This window comes from Eurypyga helias, unplaced genomic scaffold, assembly GCF_000690775.1.
Source record: "Eurypyga helias isolate BGI_N326 unplaced genomic scaffold, ASM69077v1 scaffold33519, whole genome shotgun sequence".
In the NCBI taxonomy this organism is placed as follows: Eukaryota; Metazoa; Chordata; class Aves; order Eurypygiformes; family Eurypygidae; genus Eurypyga; species Eurypyga helias.
This window is the reverse complement of record NW_010271992.1, coordinates 7,939-28,863: the sequence shown is the minus strand read 5'-3', so window position 1 is coordinate 28,863 and position 20,925 is coordinate 7,939.

Sequence of the window (20,925 nt, the reverse complement as noted above, 5' to 3'; positions counted from 1 at the left end):
CTTTTAAAAAATGAGCTTAATGATGGTTAGTGGATTAGGCTAATCTCTTGATTGTAGGAATGTGTGTACTAAAATTCTGCACAAAATTTTTTGGACAATCACAATTAGACTGGAACTAAGCATTAAAGTTGGAAGTTTTACTGTTCAGGTGTCTTAAGAACTTACTTTGAAGACTCAGGTTCAAACTAGTGTCATGTTGTCCCACTAAGCATGGGAAATTAATTATGCCACGTTTTCTTCCTTGTCTTGACTTGAAAACTCAATAGAAGTCCTGTATGATCTCGGCAGAGCTGGGAAAATTGTGGATGTTGCTCTCTGTTCATTAACTTGCTTTCAGTGCTTGGCAGTCTATTTTCCATTTCATTTGGCTTTCAAACTAGATATAAATTTAACTTCTCTCTGGTTCTGATTGCTGTAATCACAGGCAGTCTCTTTGTATTCTGGGAAGGGAAGCTGCACTTCCTAATCTGGAATTCAATTCTGATGATAGGTCTTATCATGTTTCTTGCATTGCTACTTTATCTTGTTGCCTTGATTCCACAGAATTTTTGCTTTCATGGCAATCCAGCCCTTTTAACATTAAAGGGTGAATTAATAATAAATTGTGCTTGGGCATTGTATAGCATGCTGAATTTCTTGGGTGATCCCTTCAAGCCAATTAAACAGCCTACAAAAATGTATCAGGCTTTTGAAAAGGCAGTACCTGAATTCCGTCAGTTCTCTGACACAGGAATTCAGTGTTTTCCTCCTCGGTGTGGTTAAAGTGAGTCATAGACCTAGGATTTTGAAGAACTGCATTCCTATTAAATATTTCAATGGCATTTTAGGTTTTCAAAAACTGGTTCAAAACCTGTTGGACCTTTAAATATATCTTTTTCTCCAGGAAGCACAACATAATACTATGATTCTGCAATAATAAATGCAACACAATTGGACAGCAAAGCTAGAATTTACAGATTCTGGTAAGAACTGAATCTGGGCTAAAGGATTTTACTGTTTGTTCCCTTCCATCAGGAGTGGTAAGATTCATCTTCCCTTCAGGAGAGACCTGTTAGATGGCTCTACTCTCTTTAGCATCAGAGAATAGTCAGCTGTCCACGACATAGAATTCCATGGGTGGGTAAGATGAATCTTACCTGGTGTGCTTCCTGGTACACATCTTTATAAATGGAAGCCAGATTATCTGAGATATTCTAAAACTGTTTTCCCATAGCTGTTATGTAAATGATCAGTTTTGGCTAGATAACTGGCAGGACATTCTTCTAGTTTAATGAAGCAAAAAGGTAGAACAGCATGGAGTCTAGATGCCTCCTAGATAGGATATAAAAAAACATACCTCTGCAGAGTCTGTTTGTTAGAAAAGACAGTGAAGGATGGGATGTTTGAATGATAAATGAAAAAAAGACATAGGTAGCAGATGTAGATTCAGAGGGGCTTCTACCTAGAACGAGTTACAGGTAGTCAGTAGCAAAAGTTTCATACTCTTAATGAGCCAAAAGAGCCCTGCTGAGCTGCTAAAAGCTCTGCAGGCACTGACACACTCTAGTTAGTTCTGCTTGATTTGAAATAACAAGGTTCCGTTCCCAGAAAGGCATTCGTGGGGCCTGTGAGCAGCAACACATCTAGAACCTTGTCAGATATAGAGCCAGATACTTGTGGTGGTTTCTCATGCAGGAATGACATAAACTGCCAAATCCACCCCCTTCATTTTTAAAATGGGATTACAGGGAAGGGAATGGTAGTGATGCTATCATGGTATGAAATACTTAATTACTGGAAAGGAGTGACCTCAACCCCCATGCTTTCCTTAGCCTTTAGAAGCTCACACTTCCCAAGAGGGAAATAGTGTCCTACACAGTAGGCTAGGGGCATGTCCTTCTCTTCATGTCTCCTGGTTAGATAAGAAGACTTGCCAAATGCAACATGCTCTCCGAGGGCAGCCTTGCTCTCGTGGCTAAGGAATTCACTTCAGAGCAAAGGAAGGCTGGGGTCCATCCGCCATGTTTTGAAAGGCTTGCATTTAGCATTTCTGCATAAAATACAGTCCTTGAAGTGGGAATTGGTACACAGTATTCCTGGTGTTGGGTATCCATTATTCTTTTTCACTAGACTAAGAGCTCCACTGCTTTGTCATGTCCCTATTTTTGCAACTTTGGTCTCCTCAGGAGAAGTTAAGCCTGCTTTATGTTGGTTTTTCTTTTATTTCTTTTTCAAGGCCTAATCCGTTCAATCTTAACACTTCGTTTTTTGCAGAACTATAGCTTGCCAGACAAGAGAGCCTCTAGCCACGCGGTGGCACTCTCTAGCTTTGCATCAGTGGCCTCTAATCCAGAAGGGTAAGAAATGAGGTCAGAAACCTGAAAAAATAGCACACGGTTCCTCTGTTACCCTTCCTTTCCAAATAAAATCTAATACCTCTTTAAACAAAACAAAACCTCTCTCAAAAAAAGAAAAAAACCTTCAAAAATGAAGACCTACAACCTAGCTAGGTCTTCAAGCCCCTTTAGCAGGACAAGCAAAACATAGGTCTTCCCCTGACACCTGTGTGCTCTGTTGCTGAGGAAATACGCTCCAAGAAAGCAACGGAGCACTTGCAGGGAGCAAAAAGAGTTGAAGATAGTAATTCTAAGCTACTTTGAAATGGTTAAAGTTCTGATAACTCACTTGTGCACAGACAACCTGGAGAAGGTTGGCTGCTCTGATGTAGTACACAGCATTATTTGGTAATGGTAAAACAGGAGTACAAATGCAGAATGCTGAGCTAGAGAAGAAACTGAGTAAATGAGGCTGGAGGCAGGAACATGCTGAAAACTGTTGGGTGTTTAAAATGGTCAACTTCTGACAACTACTTTTTTTTTTTTTTCCAAGAGAAATGACATCTCAATTACTTTTCATGAGCCTGGTGCTGTAGTAGTCTAAGCAGCAACATTCACAATACTTAATGTACAGAGCAAAGCACTCTTTCTGAAAATGTACCAAAGTGATTAGCAGAGTTAGTAGTTGTTTTCTCACTTAATATAAATTGTGTGGTGTTACTGTCTGCTCCTAGTCCTAAGGCAATGTTTCTCTAAATATTTTGCTTCTAATGCTTTTCTGGTTTTGTTTTGCCATTTCAGATAATGAAGGGGGGAAAAAAGGTTTCATTTCCCAGAATATTTATCTGTATCTAGCACTTTAATCACTGAGTGGCAGGTTAAGTTGCCTTTGCAGCATACTGACATACTAAATGGATTCTATCTTTGCATGAAAAGGCAAACTAAACAAGATTACACTGGCTTACAATTTCATAATATATATATATGCTATCTAGATGCTGAATTACTTTAGAGCGTGATGTGCTGGGAAACGTGAAAGTTTTCAGCAGGTGTTTTTCCTGATGTAGCAGATGTACAAAATCTGTTTGAAGAACCTTTTCTTTGCCAAGTCAACAGAAGGGAATTTCATCATTGCATGGAAAATATTTAATTTTTTGGAAGTTGGAATGAGTATGATAAGTGGAGCGCTTTTGCTTTTCTAAAAATAACATGGATTCTTTCTGAATGTTTCCTGAAGTATATTTGATACCACTGGCTGGTGTTAGATACTTGTGTTATAAACTGGGGAGAGAGAACCTTCTCAGGAGCCAATCCATTCCCAAACTGGGGAAAGACTATCAAGAATTATGGACCATTACTTACCTGCTCCTATTTTGCTCAAAGCGCAGATACATTTCTGTGTGCCTGCCTTTTCTAATATGCCATGGTTACATGTTTGAAACTCTACATCTGTTTCTCTCCTCTGAGAAGGACATTTAACACAGTACCAGTGTAACAGGCAACTCTTGTAATATCAGAAAGCAACAGCATATGGCTATTAGGAGACACAAACAAGTACTTAAGAATTAACTGTGAAAGTGACCTTGAACCAAAATATTGTTTCCTTTTCTGGAATTTTTGTACATTTTGGCCTTTGGCCATGAATAACTAGTGGGAAGGAGGTGTTTTTAGGGTTATAGGAGAATTGAGGACTCTGTTCTAGTGATGTATTGACACCCCTCCCTCCCCCCTCCGTTAATTTCTGCATTTTTCCATAATTTCTCTTTAGCAATTCATATTAATTCAATAACATACAAAAATTTCCAAATACATCTACACTGTTGATGTTCAGTGGCAATACAGCAAAGTATCCATATTTGCTTGAAAATAAAATGTAAATTAATTACTTTTAGTCTACTTTGCTTTTAAAGACTATCTTCAGCTTTGAACAACCTATGGTTTATTGAGACAATTTTATTCTCAATTCTGAATTGAACTACTGAGCATTAATAAAATGTGTCAGGATGCTTTTTCTCATGTTTTCAAAGTCGATGTCAATACTAACTAGGCAGAAGCATCAAAACTATAAAGTATAGTAAAATAAATACATCCACTCTGTCAATGCAACTATTCCCTAGAAACTATTACTTTTCAGATTTTTAATTCTTGGCATAATTCCATACTTATTTCTTTGGTAGATGAAGGTGATATGCACTGCAGTTTTCTTTAAATCCTGAAGCTTTGTTTCATATTGGTCAAGACTTACATGGTATAAGGGCTTAGTTAAAATTCATGCATTCTTGTACTGATGAATTGAATTCTAGAGAAAACACTTGTAAATTGCTTACTAAGTAATCTGAAAAGTATTTTCTTTTATGCTCTGCTGTAGGTCCCTCAATTATACACTGTGCAAAAGTTCTTTTTTTCTGTTCTGCATACCAGAGATAACAATAGTCTCACATGCAAAAATTCAGCTGAGTAAATATGTTGTTAACCACGGATTAAGGATAATTATATGACTATAATATTATTCCTTCTTTATTATCCAGGATAGTGATCATTCAAGTTTCCCATTTTATTTTACTTATTGATAATCATAGGTTTCTTAAAATCTTGAAAGACTTGTAACTACAAGAATTTTCAAGAAAATTGAGGTGTGTGTCAGCAAGTATCTTAGCCTAAAAATCTATCCTTTACTAACAAATTTTAATTGCCTCTGTTTCTGACATATTATTTTCTCTTTCACAAGTAAGTGGAATTTTTGGGGTAAAATCACTTTGTTCAGTTATTTCTTTTTTTCTGCCTACCACTTGATCAATGTGTATAAACTTGCATCTGTAATTTTCTGGGTCATTGAACAGATGCTGACACTTTCCTATTAAATCAGATAAAAGTTGTCCTTATTGCACCTTTTGCCAGTTACGTTTGCTCTATTGCTTTCCTTTTTTAGACACCATTTTTACTTTGGTTTAGGTCTGCCAGGCTTTTCATCACCCTTGCTGGATCCTGGGTGCCTGCCACATACCAGCCAATGTTGGAAAAAAATCAATCCTATTTCTAAGAATGAGTCTAGAGAAAAGTGCATTAATTGGTCAATGTTTATTTTAAACCAAATGAAGTCTGGTTACCTGTTGTCTATAAACTTTTAGTGACCAGGAGGGCTGATTTACCACCAAAGTGGGATTGTTTTAAGAATGGACTTTTTCTTATCAAAAAGTATTCCTGTCATAAGCTTTTAAAAAAAAAATGCAGCTTGCATGGGGAAGATGTTTTGACACATGCTACCAAAATTCTATGCCTACTGAGTTAGCTTGAGCTACTTGAGTGTGGTGGGGGTGAGCAGGCTCTGCCATGCGTATGCTTCACACTGTTACAAGGGTGAAGCAAATAAACCTATGAGACTCAACAAAAAATGAGACAATAGCTTTGAGAAGTATGAACAAAGCTTATTCTCGACTCAAGATGAGGAAGAATGGGAAGAGAGGTACTTTTAAAGGTGCTGCTGCACCACATCCAGTTTCCTGTACTCACAGCAATCATACACTAGAAGCTTCAGAATTCTCTGCTTTTTGTTAAACAGCCTGAAGCACGTTCATTTCAATTAGCAAGAGGTAAAACTTAAAGCAGTGCACTGAATATGTTTATCTATGGTTTTGGTCTTTGTAACATGCAAATATCTGTAATTTTGTTGCTTGTTTACTGCTTCTGAACTTTAAATTCCTGGATTGCCCAAATGCATTTGTTGATCTTCTCAGAACTCTCTTTTGTTTTTAAATGACTTCTGACAAACTAATCCTGTATTAAATATGCTGGATATGGTTTATAGCAAGTTAAATCTAATACAAACTTAGATTGAGCATTTAGAAATACTTAGATTGCTGCCTTTGGACCTCTGTGTTTGCAAGCTAAGGTTTTATTTTTCTCAGTTGCTGATACATGGAATTCAGGTTGGGATAACATGCCACATTCTTGGGTCACATAAATTAGCTAAGCTCCATTAAAATAAAGTCCCAGATCTGGGTCAAATTAAGAATTTGAGCTTTGACTAAAGGTGTATATCTAACGTGACCTTCCCTTGCCACATGAGATTAAAGCTAAGTGCTGAGGTTCTGCACAAATGCCTGGCCTCAGTGGACTCCTAGAAATGGAGGGTGTACATGGGCTGAGAGACTTAATCTTCCTCCTGTCTGAAAGCTGGTGGGTGGTGGTGTCTTCCCATGTCAGAGTAAGGGAGCACGCTATGTGGGCATGGACAAACCGGAAAGACTTCCTCAGTGTGCTCACACTAACCCATAAGGCGCACTTCTCCACAGGATGAAGAAATTTCAGCATACTCCTACACATCCTTGTTTGTCCTCTTAGTGACCTTCCCCTCGCCTTTACTGCTGTACAAAATATTAGAGGCTCTACTGGAAAGAGGGATGCAGAGTAGCACACATTTTACAGGACTTGCTTTATAAGGCCCGTTAGGGAGGTCTGATTCTGGAAGAAAGTCACAAGTGCATGCTCTGAAACCAGACTCTCACTTTCCTTATAGTTCAAAATCTTATGGAACTTCTTTTATCTTTTGGAAAAAAAAAAATCCTTCATTGGCTGCTTCATATTTCTGTAATTAGAGTCTTCTCCTATTCCACAATTTGTAAGCCAAGATACTGTCTGATTTGTTTATGTTTTCATGAAGCTAATACTTGGCTGATTTTACTGCAGTGTGATTTTTGACAATTACTGCTTGGATTCTTCCTTACTTCTTTTGTCATCTTAGGCAGAAATCCTGCCTGTAGTCTCTCATGTAGTCTAACTGATAAAATTATCCTCTCATTGATAGTCTATCCCGCGTTTCATTTTAATAATAGGGAGACAGAAAATCATAAAATTGAGCCTTTGGTTCCCCTGAATTAAGGGAAAATATAAGGTGTCAATGATTTTATTTCTCAAAAGTGGTGTCAAGGCATATTTTCACAAACTCTTGTAACTTCAGAAATTTTCACATAAAGCTGAAACAGCTTAACATAAAGGTTGCAAGAACATCTATATTCAATGTCAGTTAGCAAGTTTAAAATAGTCTTGTGAGCATCTAACAGAAGATGAATCTGATGTCTTATTAAAGTAACTGTGTATGAGGATATTCAGCAGTGTTTTTCCATTGTAGTCAAAGTAATTTGGAGAATTCAAACATAACAAAAACAGTCTCATGACACTTGGAGATATTTTTTTTTCTTGCTTTTATTCAATACAGTGTTTCTACACTGATTTTAATGACTACTCCACAGAAAATCAAGCATAATCTCTAGAATAAGTTATGCAAAGAGTTTGTTTCAGACTACAGAAAAAAAAAAATCTGTGCATTGGATAAGCACAGATCTTTAATATCTTCATTGTATCTTCAAAAGGAGTATAATTTCTTCCCATGGTATTGATTAGTTATGCCATAGCAACTAAAGAATAAAGCTGTTAAATCCACTCCTGTCTACCGGTAATACAATTTAAGCAAAGAGGCTCAATCGGTAACTGGAGAATGTGTATGCCAATAAGATTCAAGCATTCATTAGCTGTGTTTCCATATGAAGTTCTTGGTTAAAATTACATGTATTGAAAAAGTACAAAATGTACAACAAATAGTACAAAAAAGTGCAAAGATATGGAAGACTGCAGAATGAAGATTTGGTATATGCCTGTTTTCAAGATCTTATTAGTTTTATTCCTTTACTCCAGTTCAGAAATTATTGGTGTTTGTATTTTTGCAAACATTCATGCAAAGATTTTTAGCCCTGGTTTTATTTTGCTTGAAGTGACTTCAAAAAGTATTTTCATACAGTAGAAGGATGATTGGGACACTACAGAAGATGTGAAAACAAAGACCATTGTTACACCTCATGGAATGAAGTACCAAAGTTCATATAATCTTATAGGTTGGAATAGAACATTAAGATCATCAAGTCCAACTGTGGAGTTCCAAGCGCTGAGTTACAACCCTTAAGTTCCTCAGGCCTACATGTTCAGTCAGCCAGGTATAAATGTCTCAGATATGCACACAATCTTGGCCAATGTCTGAATTTTTATTATCCTGCTAATTGCTGTATCCTATATTACAGGGTGTGGTGGAATATCAATGTTTAAAATCATCCATATCCTGAGGTAATACTTCTGAATAAATGGTGTGAAATAAAATGGATTATGTTCATCCAAATTTAGAAAACATCTGAAAATAACCTGAAGCTATTTCTTCCTTTTGCATGCTCAATACATTAAAGGGAGGTGGCTCTTTGCTGGGTGGAGTCAAATATTACTTTTCATTTGGTCCATACTATACTATACATTAAAATCATGTTCGTTCTTTAACTCTATCTTTCATGAATAAAAACAAACTAATAAAAGTCTCTGGAAGAAATCACCATGCAAATAAACCATTTCATTATTATACAGGCTTACATCATCACTTAGAAATAGGTTTATGTACTTATAATCGAGCTTATTAAAATAAATGATCTTGTTACAGATTTATTTTACACACCCTTTTCCAAAGAACATACAAATTTGGTTCAGGACTAAGAACATACTCTTGGATGGACTTTATTATTATAAAGAGTCCACTAGAAAAGTGTAGTATCTGTGGTTTGGATTAGGCAACAACATTGCAATTCCTAGATTACTATTGTCCTTATACTTTGCAAAATCTGTAGCGTTCATTTAGGTAGCTACCTTTCTGCTGGAACCCTGAGGATGTCAGAAGGGGATTTTAATAAAAACAAGGGATAATATGCACCACTGACTGGCCATAAAAAATCCCAAAATGATGGTAAACTGTCTTAGAGCTCACATGTCAGAGTTGGCCAGCAATTTAATGGGACAGTGGATGAAGGTGAAGTTATAAATGCCAAACTATGTAGAATCATGCCACATCATATGTTCTCTTGTACAAGAATACATTATGTAAATGTGTGTTTTGCTGAAAATAAGTTGTTGGGACTTCATACTATCAAAATGGAAAGGATTTCAAACAGCAGTATTCAGAGAAAGAATTTTGGGCCCACTTACATGTTTTGAAGAAATCTGGGTGCCTATAACTTGCCAATGATAGCAAATTGAAAGGAGTTAAATGCACTACTGAGGTTAGGATCAAAATTCAAATCTATTTGAGAAAGGAAACGTGATAAAGACCTGTGTTCTGGACAATACATGTGGAATGGGGTATAGCTGATCTGTTGACAGAAGGCGATGAAGGATTGTAATGGATGACAAGTTAGATGTGAATAAACATTCTGGCTGTACTGCAAAAATGGCAAGCTTAAAATCAGTAGCAGCGTCACGGACAACATATAGAGAAATTTATTCTCTGCCCAGTGAGACCTTGCATGAAGAACTGCATCTAGTTTAGGCTTAACACAAGAAACATGTTGACAAATTAGAGTACAAAGAGGAACAATAAGACTGATAAGAAGTTTAGAAAATATGAACTTTGAGGAAGGGTTGAAGGAACAATGTTTGTTTAGTCTACAACAGACTGAGGGGAGATATAGAACAGTCTTCATAATGTAAAATCCTCTTATGAAGATGATAGCTCTTCTGATCTGCATGGGAAAGAAAATTAAGGTTTATATTGTGTATTTTCATAATATTAGAAGTACCGGATTCTGTTACATAAGGAGACCTGCCTTCATTGCAGCTTTTCAAAAACAAGTTAGATAAATGTTTAAATTTGGTATCCTGGTAGTAGTAATTTCTGCCTCAGGGCACCAGATTTGCACTGGATCCCTAGAGATCGTTCTGATCCCCTGGAATTGCATGCTTTCAGGATTTAATTTGACAAAACAGAACAGCTTAAGCTATGGAGTGATCAGAAGATGTCCATCTGTAAATGTCCCACAGTCTAGTGGATAAAAGCCAAAAGAGAAGGTGATTCAGACTCTTTCATGTCTAGCTGTACAACCATTAACTAAGAAGGCACTATTTCATTTGGTTGCACTCTGCAGGGACAAACCACCCCTACATCACTAGAGTGACAGATAGGGGAAACCTGTTTTATTTCAATTTTGTAAGGGTATAGGCGTTTGCCACTGTCAGGGCTGATGTGTATGTGACCAGTGCCAAAGCTGTAAGCGTACATGGGATTTAATCAGGCTGAAGAGTTCAGAAGAGATTTTGAATGGTGGTTATACCAAAACACTGGATAGATGCTTAGTAAGGAATCCAGTACCCTAAAGTGACTGAATGGGCTTTGGTCTACTCGAGCTAAACAATAAAAAATCTTTTTGGAAGATTTAGTTTTTCCATTGTATTATTTTTGTGCTCAGACAAGCTTAGTGCTTGTGAATGAAAGCAGATATGACAGCAAAAGAGACAGACGTAATTTCTTTATCTGCATAGGCACAGCATGAAATACAGTGCCAGTGCTGATGCTAAAAGGCTTTCTCAGTTTATGGGAGGATAGTTTAGTCTTCAGGCTGATGCAAAAACATTAACTCACCAAGACAGATGATTCTGATACTGCTGTCTGTCCACTAGGAAATGAGATTGAGAGGGATGTAGGCTAATGAACAGCCTTCACTAACGTCTTGGACTTTAAACCCCTAACTTAGAACTGAAATGTAACAGCCATTGCATGCTACTGGTCTGTTCAGCAATCCATTTCCACTATAAAAACATTTTTAATAAGCAGAATTGGTTTATACGTAATTTTATTACAGCTGAATGTGAGACTCCCTTATTTTAACTGAAAAATGCAGCTACTTCCAAAATCTTACAATATTTATCAGGAAGAATCAAATTCAATAGTGGGTCAAACATGACACAATCTTTTCCAACATTTTTTCTTGTTATGTGTTTCTGCTGGCTTACATCTCTTTTCCATCCCTCATCTTCAACTAAAATACCTCAAAGTACTACTGTGTGGGCTCGACAGTTGAATGAATAGGCCAGACATTAGGCACCTGACACCAAAGCTCCAGTCCTACAAACTCATGCTTATCCGCTGCTTAAAGCAGTCTGAAGTCCATAGACAAAATTTTGGCCACTGGATTCTCTTGACTAGATGTTCTTCCTGTGGTATAACCATAGTTCCCACGTCATGAGTAGCTCAAACTTCATATCTAAGTCCCTTCAGGGCCTGCTAACAAAACATTCCTTTGCTTATTTTGGTTGACACCTCAATACAGAAAATGTTTTAAAACTTGCTTAATAAATTAGTCTTTTGAAAAGAATAACTGAAAGAGGTTGCTCTCCCTAACTTTCAGAAACTTGTAATTTTGGAGAAGAGGAAATAGAAAATGGAGGAAGTTCTATCAATATGTTCCTAATAGACCAATAAGACTGTGAAATCACATGGAGTTTCTCCGGCTTTGTGGTTTACCATAAACTGATGGGCACCACTACTGAATATCTTAGTACCTATCCTAAGGCCCCAGATAATCATATGTGGGCTTTGCAGTTCCAAAAACAGGTTCCTATTGGAACAGCAGGACTATTACCATATGCCTAACTCAACTGTATGAAAGATACAATCATCCCAGTGTTGTAAACTTCCATTACACATTTGACTTTGTTGATTGGCCTACATTGGCCTTTCAGCTCTGGGCACTGTGGTTTGAAGTTGATGAAAACTCAGGCAAACATCCTGAGGACTAAAAGACAACTGCTTTTTAAGTGTCCACAGTATCACTCCAGTAAGACTGAAGTTTACAAAGATGTAAACACCCATTCCCTATTATCAAATCAATATGTGCAGCAAGTCATCTGTATTGCTACATACATCCAAAAATCTAGACCGAGAACATTCTTGTGTTTAATTGGCAGAGTTCATGCTACTGTACTAATTTTGCTAGCTGAGAGATTTGTTGTCATTGAATTTGGTGTCCTATTTCAGGTATAAACCAAGAAATATACCCTAGAAAGTACACCATTTTTAGCCACTGAGTTTATCACTTTCATTGCCAAGGAAAATATTTTCAAAATTGAAAAACACGCAGGTCTTATTTTCATACTTGTTGAAAAAAAATTTCCACTGCTGAGCAAACACAAACACACCCGTGAGCACAAATCCTCAGTGAGGTAATGGCAAAGCTCAGAAGCAAGTCTGCAAGAACTGAGACTGGGTTATTGTGAACAAAAAAATATTAAATTTACAGGCTGGCTGGCTGGCTGCTATCTTCTACAGGCGCTAGACATAATTTAGTATTAGAATTATTTTAAATACTGCATTCCGTTCTTATTTCTGTTTGCTGTTATTTATAGAATATGCCTGTCCAAAGCCTTTGATCCTAATTACTATCTTCTGATTACTCTTACTAAGCTCCTTTACTTTTAATGGATATCTGTATTTGTGTCTGGGACTAGTGGATGGAGAAGACAACACTGAACCTCTGGTTTCCAACAATCATGTTTGCTCTGCTGGGACATAAGGGAGAGTGTGGTCCTGGTTCAGTTATTAAGAGTAGCCAGTCTATTACTGTAAGCAGAACATTTGATCTGAAATTATTTGGAAATATTTTTTTAATTAAAAATTACTTTCCTTTTGGTGAAAATGTGTCTAAAATATTGGGAAAATAAAGTATTTCTTACAATTTTTTATTTTAAATATGTGCAGAATGTTTTGTCTCTCTATAGAACTGGTGACATACTGAGGACAGAGAGGCAAAGATCGATAAATTCCTTTCTTCTGCATTCTATTTTCACTGAAATTTTACTCTTTTTTTATTAACCTGAAAATCCAATAATTCCAAATGCACTCCAAGGAAAATGGCCCTTACCTTGCATATAAAAAGAGATGACTTCAAGAATTATTTGTCTGTGGGTTTCAGAAAAGACAGTTTCTGAGGACAATGTGATATCTCTCCAATGGAAAATATCTGTGGACTTATGAGCCATTTTGAGTTGCAAAATGATACTAGTGCTGATTGTATTTGTCCATGGAAAATCTTGACCTACGTCATGAGGCATAAAGGAAAGCAGAACAAGCCCCATTTTGTGTAAGAGAGAACTATTAGGCTGGTTGTGAGAATAACAGCTTATGTAAATGTATTTCTAACCTCTCACATAAACAGCTTCTGGGATGTCTACCAGTATTACCCAGTCTGTAACAGCGCAGACACCACACAAAACAGGGATCCTTGAAGCCCAAAAAGAGAACCAAAAAATGCCTCTAGGAACTCTGAAAAGAAATTCCTTGACACAGATGTCTATGTACTCCTGGGTGTGCCCACAAAATTATGTCTGTAGAATGAAGACCATAACCCCCTTCCCTAAATAGTTATAGCCTAATAGCACAGGTGACACAACTACTGAGAAGTAAAAACAACAGCTGATGAGAGAGGTGGGCCACAGAATAAGTCAGACCATACTGAAAATTCTAAAAAAGTCACAGAGCTACCAGTGAAAGCAGAATGAGTAAGGAGCACATCATTAACACTCCCAGGTAGCTGTAGAGAGCAATAAGGTCCCCCCCCCCCCACACCCCCTCCCCACCACCCCAAAAACCCCCAAAACAAAACAGCTTTGTTCTGTCCTTCCATTCAACAGTCTAGGGATTTCTGACATGAGTTATGCATAAAGCAGTTTTTTCACAAGCTCTTTGAGAAGGCAGACACACAGAGTCTACTTCCTTGAGACCTTCAACAATGATGTCCTAAAAATGCTTACTGTGAACAAAGCTGTCACCTCCTATGGTTCCTTGGGAAATAAAATGTCTTACAGTGTAAAATTCTGGGAAACAGAAGGATGCATTACCATGTATACATATCTGATTGGTTTTCTGTCTACAGGAAAACAAGATAAATTTTGACTTATATGTGTATCAAATAAAAGGTAACACACCCCCAAGCCTAGTGGAGTGCTGCTTTATCAGTCTCTGAGAAAGCGGCTTTTAAATGAAGAACACATTGGTGGTAAGTTTAAAATAGTGTAATTTTCTTTTTTTTTTAAGATAATCTCTGCCTTCCTATGAAATCTATAATGATAGCACTGGCCTAAGGGATAATGAGCATAATATGAAAAAACAGAAAGCGTACTGAAAAACAGCTGCTTGAGTTTATTTAAAACTATGTATACAATCAAAAAATGGTAACAATTTATCTGTCTATAGCATGTCAGATGATTTCTAGGTCAAAACCAAAATGAAAGACCAGAATTCCTACTACAGCAAAATTCTTCATTATGCTCCACTTTAACATAGTAATTTTTGGAATTATTATTGCATAGAATAAATATTCTCCTATCTATCAGGGTTTCAAACTCATCAGTGAAGAGTGCCCAGTGGAAAAATTAGGACAGAATTGAGCTAGAGTTGAAACAGTCCTAGGAGAAAGAAGTCTGTTGGTAATAAAGTTGCTTCCTTATGGTATAGCCTTCCTTTAATGGATGCCTATTCCCACAATTAAAACTGTTTTCATAAGCAATGCACATTAATGAAGCAGACAAACTGAAGGTCCTACACTACCTTCTTTGCACTGCAGCAAAAGTATTGCTGCTACATCTCAAGTAATCTAATTACAACTACTTGCTGAAGGGCTTTTACTAACATTCTTGAAAGAAACAGTGAGAAGAGAGACAACAAATATTTAGAATTAAAATGTATCATTTGAATATCAAACTAGGATATTGAGGAGAAAGTTGGTAAAAAGTTAGTAAAAATAAAGCATCCCTTGCTAGTGTTTTCTACATAAGAGATATCAGAATGGTTCAAGGTCCTTAATTTCATACCCATACAATGAAATAATTTTAGGTTCCTTCTTTCTGAAATTATACTTTCTTCCATCCCACAATCCAACTGGTATCATCAGTTTGGTACTGGTGCAGGGAAATGGAATTGATGACACAGGAGGATTGTTGCCCAACCCAAATGAGTCTATGTAATCAATTTTTTAGCTAACACAGATTTTCCTGCCTCTTTGGTAATCCTTGCTATGCAGGATATGTTTCTTTCTTAACGGAAGAGATATTCCTTACATTTATAAAACACAACCCTTTGAATGCAAATAAAATGACTAATGTTTCTTTAAGCTCACAGTGGTTCCATGCAGTAACTTAAATGAGAGGCTATTAGTTCATCTGTGACTGAAAACCCAAACCAGGCGGATTAGTTTGTTAGAGTTCTCACAAAATACAGCTATGAGTTATGGTCATGGTGGGGAATACATTTCTTCCTCAGTTGCCTTATTTTAAGCTTCTCTTTCATCTGTTTCATTATACTAGGCTTTTAGAAAATCATTGCACCTAATCTCTTCTAAAAAGTCTTACTGAGTAAGAGGGAAGGAGCAGATGTTATTTTCAAATGTAAAGATGTAGCTAACAGATGAAACACAAGTTTGCTAGGGACAATTCATGAACCCTACATTTTCTACTCTCCTGCCAAAGAGAAGCCAAATTTGAAACAGAGTTACAACAACAGGAAAAAGAGATACTGGTTGCCTTTTAAAAACAGATACTTCTTTTTGACTCTTTGCATAAATTTAGGACTAATGAATTAATGTGATGGTGCCTGCTGTTTATTGTTCTTTGTGTGTACATGAACATGCCTAGTGAAACAAACTTGTCAAAAGAATTTGGCATAAAGATACCAACAGTGTGAATCATGAGGGGACTTTATCAGGAAACAGGCAGCTAGATATCCATCTTGGTCAGGACACTACAATTGTATGAACACTCAGAAGCACAACTTTAAATGCCTAAGGACGTTTTAACAGCAAAATGACATGTGTTGCATTTCAGCTCATAAATGCACTCTCTTGGTTGTAAGGAGATTCTGCTCTGAGAGTTCTGGAAGCAGAAGTGTGCTTTTGAGTCCCACTTCTGTTCACACAAGAGTCAGTGGGAAGGCCTCCACTGCTGTCAGTGAGAGAGTGGATCTGTTGGATAATTAAGCATGTTTGAAGAGCGCTCTAGCCTCTCTCAAATTTCTTTGAATCTGATAAGCCGTGTGGATGCTTAGTCCATGACAGAAATTCCAGAAAGGGTTGATCAAGACTCATCATACCAACTTCCTTCTACTATACAATGTGCCTCAACCGTAACTGTTAGGATAACTACCATGCCTCAACCCTCAGCTGTTAGGGGAATTGTCATGCTTGGTTGGCCTTTCCTTGGTCTACTGGGACTAGTGTCCCACTACAGAACTTTGGAGCCAGCAAGCTGAAAAAGAATTAATTTATTCTATTATAAAATCTGAGTCTTGCATACATATTTAGTGTCAACTTCATTGGTTTTATTGGGAATGTAGACATCCATCTATAGGACTGAGGTACCAAACAGCCATTGGATGAGACTGAATTTTGATTCTGACTAGCTTCACTTTCATTTCATTTAAAAGGAAATAATGCAGTCCAGATAGTGTCAGTTTGGAGGGCTATTCAGTCTCCCAAGCTGTTACCTCTATTACACATAGCTGAGCTGATTCTCATTGAAACGAATGCAAAGCGTGCCAGTGTCTTCTATGAAAAATGAACTAAACCCTTTTCAAGTTCCCAAAGGAAACAAGGCACAATGCATGTGATTCTTTTCACCTGACTTCACAGACAGAATTCAACTGCCAAGTTCCAGTGCAGATTGTGATTTTTAACACCTTAATGTATTCAAGACATCTGTACATAAAATGCAGAGAATTATTTGTCTAATCTGAAAGTAGACACCCATATTTGATCAAATGAATTGCACATTACACTCCACTGATTATATTAATCAATGGACTAAATGTTCTGCTCTTCTATAACTCAAAGTCCATAACAGTACAAATGGCTAAAAAGCCTTGTTTTATTGTTGACCACTGACACTGTGCTGAAGTCTTTGTTCCTCAGCCAGTGCCTCCAGATTGATATATAAGGATTTTCTCTTCTCAGAGAACTGTTATGGCTCTCCAGCTTATATAATTTCCTGTATCTTCCCCACATTAAAGCTGTTTCAGTTTAACCATAGACTTAGAAATCTAAGAGGGAGCTGTCATACTGGAGAGACAGATGTATTAATATGACATTTAAGTTCCCTATACATTTTGCCTTTTCACTAGCTAACTCAGTTTGTATCTTTCTAGTTGTGTATTGAAAGCTGTATTTGTATAGTGGAACTTGTACATACTCTGTAAAACATTGTAAGGCACATTCTTCAAATCAGCCACTATACAAACTTAGGTTATGATCTCTCCAGATCTTGTAAAGCAATGCAAGCTCAGAGTGGCTAAAATCTGAATGGAAGCTGTGATCTTGAAGAACTGCCAGGTGCTGCAGTGAAACGGTGGTAGTGATTCAGAAGACAGCAGTCTTCCCTCCAAGTCAGGATCAAACCAGTGCCCGACGTGCTTCAAAGAGGCACTGTACTGCTGAGAAAGACAAACCTGGCTCTTGGTGACTTGTGGTCAAAGAACTCACGGAACATTTCACAAGGCAGAAAGATATTAACCTCAGTGTCCTGGCCAGATTATACAGTATTAGTAAAAACAAGTCTAGAACATTTTGGGTCTAGTTTTGAATTCTTCACTCTGAGCTGGGTGCCAGGATTTCTCCTGGTGCCCTCTGAATTCAAATGAGTTCTACCAACTAAAAGCTGCATGGGATTTGGCCCTAGAATCAGGGCCCTTCTCGTTCTGCTGTCAGCTGTGCATTGGGAAATTCACTACAAGCAGATGGGCTTTTGTTCTGGTTTGGTTTTGATGCTGTCAGGTGAGGGGGAGTTATTTGAACTCCAAAGACAGAAGTGGAAATCAAAAAGCAACCTAAATCCCAAGTGATTCTGTCTACAGCAGATGTTTTTAGACTATTGTGATTAAAGAGCCTGCATAAGAAAATATCAATTACAATAGAAAAACAGATTGTTGGCACTTAGTGCATTTCAAGAAAAGAGCATTACAAAAATGGGGAGAAAAACATTTTAGTGTTGCTAAATCATATTTACTTTACTAAATATTGATACCAGATGAGTTGCCATCTGATAAAAGCATTTGAACATGATAAAAGCTTTCATCTAAAAGTTTTTGTGAAACATACTGTAATATGTAGAATACTTAAGAGGAGAAAAAAAAAGGACAGGTTGGTTTATATATGAACAAGCAAATCTTTTGAAACTATCTTGAGTATGATATATATGGACAAATATCGTCACAATTCAATGGGTTGGTTATACCCTGTGGACCTGATACAACAGAGACTTGACTGACTAGTTTGGCACACTAAAATTTTGGGATACTTGCACTAAATGTCTGAGACACCAGTGTGAATTTGCACTGAAAGGCACAACCTGTCCCTAAGTTACTGGATGTACATCTTTAGGAGCAGTTTTTTCATTATCCCATGGAATATTTTGCCATTCAAAAACTAGGCTTTTCAGCCTAACATGAAGCACTATAAAATGAGATCCTTATACAGAATCTGTGAGAAAGTTAGCTGTAGATTGAAAAGGGACTGATTGAACTTGAACAAATCAGATAATTTATTTAAGTGAAGTTCATAGCATCCAAGTCAGACGTCTGGGATAAGAGTCACGTCTTTAAATGTGGGTGGCAAAGGAAGCAGGGAGGGAATGGAGTAGCTTGTCTAAAAAGGAAAAAGGGAGATGCAGGTTGAAATTCCCTCTGGGTGAGAATGGTCCAGAATTCTGTTCCTTGCTTTCAGGATAACTTCTCCAATCAGTACGTTGCTATATAAAACATGACCAAATCTCTTCCAGTAGATCTCCTGAAGAGAAGAATTAGACAAATATGCAGTCAAAGATGACACCCAGATGCCTAAGTGCAGAAGAAATTTCAGTCCTGAATTTGTTTCACTGCAGTGACTGTCAGTCAGAAATGTCACGATCTGTTTCTAAAATTCCTCACAGCTACCTGGCAGTGAGGAATTCCATCTCCTCTCAGTTGCCCATGCCTTTGTGGCACTGTGTAATGCCAAGCACCTCCTCTACCACCTTTGGAAACCAAAACTTACCCTAACCCTACTAGCAGAGGATTTGTTCGTTAGTACAGTGCCTTATTCCATCTGTAAGAATAGTAGGAAGGGCTGGAGAGAGAGGGACTGGAACATAAAGCTTTGGGACTCTTTGAGCTGACTGAATGGCAGAACGATGGAGAGAAGTGCACGCCATTTGGGACCTGACTGGTTCACTGCTCTTGTTCCTGAATACTGGAAGATCCATAAAAGAACTTGACCTTCCAACTCATCCTGCCAAAAATGTCCAAAATTAAAATGTTTGTGGACAAGCTTCATGAGTCTGGACACTACTACAGATGGAATTCTTGAATCCTGTTTTCTCTTGCAACAATGAACATCATGTTATTTAAGTTTCATTTCAGATTTGATCTCAACTGCGAATACTGATATATTCATCTTGTTCTCTTCCATATGTAGTCACTGCTCTTTCCTAACAACTCTGAAATGCAGCTGCTCCATGACAAGGATGAGAAAACAGACATGCATGACTCCTTGACTAGTAAAATTTTCCAAAGACTGGGCCAGGAGCACACAGAATTCCTGGGGATAGCAGTAAATATACATTCCCTTGGGTTATTTGGAGTGGAGAGAAGGCAAGCATCTCCTCTTTTTCCTCCCTCACATAAAAAAATACCCTTAAGTTCTGCACATTTCCAAATACATTTTATGCTCTGATTTCATGATTCACTAATTTAATTATGCAAATTCCTCTAACTTAGGGTGCCTATTATTTGCTCTTCTTTTACGCAGTCACCACCAAAAAAAAAAAACAAAACCACCATGACAGATTTAACCTATTTGGTTAATGCACGTTGATAAAAAGGATTTGGTGACAATACTGATTAAAACGATTATTTTTATCATGAAAAACTGCAGGAGATTTCATATAGAAGGCAGCATTTGGCCCTGAATGGGAGAGAGGAGTGTGAAGCAGACGTGAAACAGGTACAACACCCATCTGTCTTTCAGTGCGGCTTCGATAATGATACGCAGAATTTCAACAGGCATCTATGTAGAGGGGGTGGCAAGCAGAAAGCCTTGTCATGACTGCTGGTGAGTTTTCACAGAGAGTCATCCGTGGAGACAAACCAGAGAAATGTGATTAATGAGCTGGAATAACACGATCTTGATGCGTACTGTAGTTTGCGCTACAATGTTTCTTCACGTTGCACACATCTGTCACAAACAGGCTCATGAAATCATTGGCCGTTTGCTTTATCTGCAGAAACATTCTTTGTGTGCTGACATCATACCAAACGTGCCAGGGTAAGCAAATAAAACCCTGTGGCAAACAGCTTGGTCTAACAGTAACACCTGTCTTCGTAACTCGCTTTGGCCAAGTATTTCACAGGGCTAAGCTGATAAAAATGCCCATAGCTTGGCTGAGAAGGTCTGACGACCATTTCTGCAGTCTAGCCCTTTCGCTCAGTTAGTCTGAGTCACAGGGTTAGGTGGAGAGTTTGTTTAAAATGTAGTAGTGGTGGCAGGACGTGAGAAAACAGCGGCTTCCAAATCAGCAACACTCTCTAGCATGAGAAGTGTCGGTTCAGACTTGCTTTATTCTTCTCCAAGGATCTGGTTTAAGTCACCATAAAATGAGAGGATACTGGCCTTTTGGACTGACCCAGAAAGACCACACTTATATTTTTATCTTCTCCACACTTGATCCATTGTTCTCCACTTTATGGTTTCACTCATCCTATCAACCTCCCAATCCTGTTCTTTGACTTCTA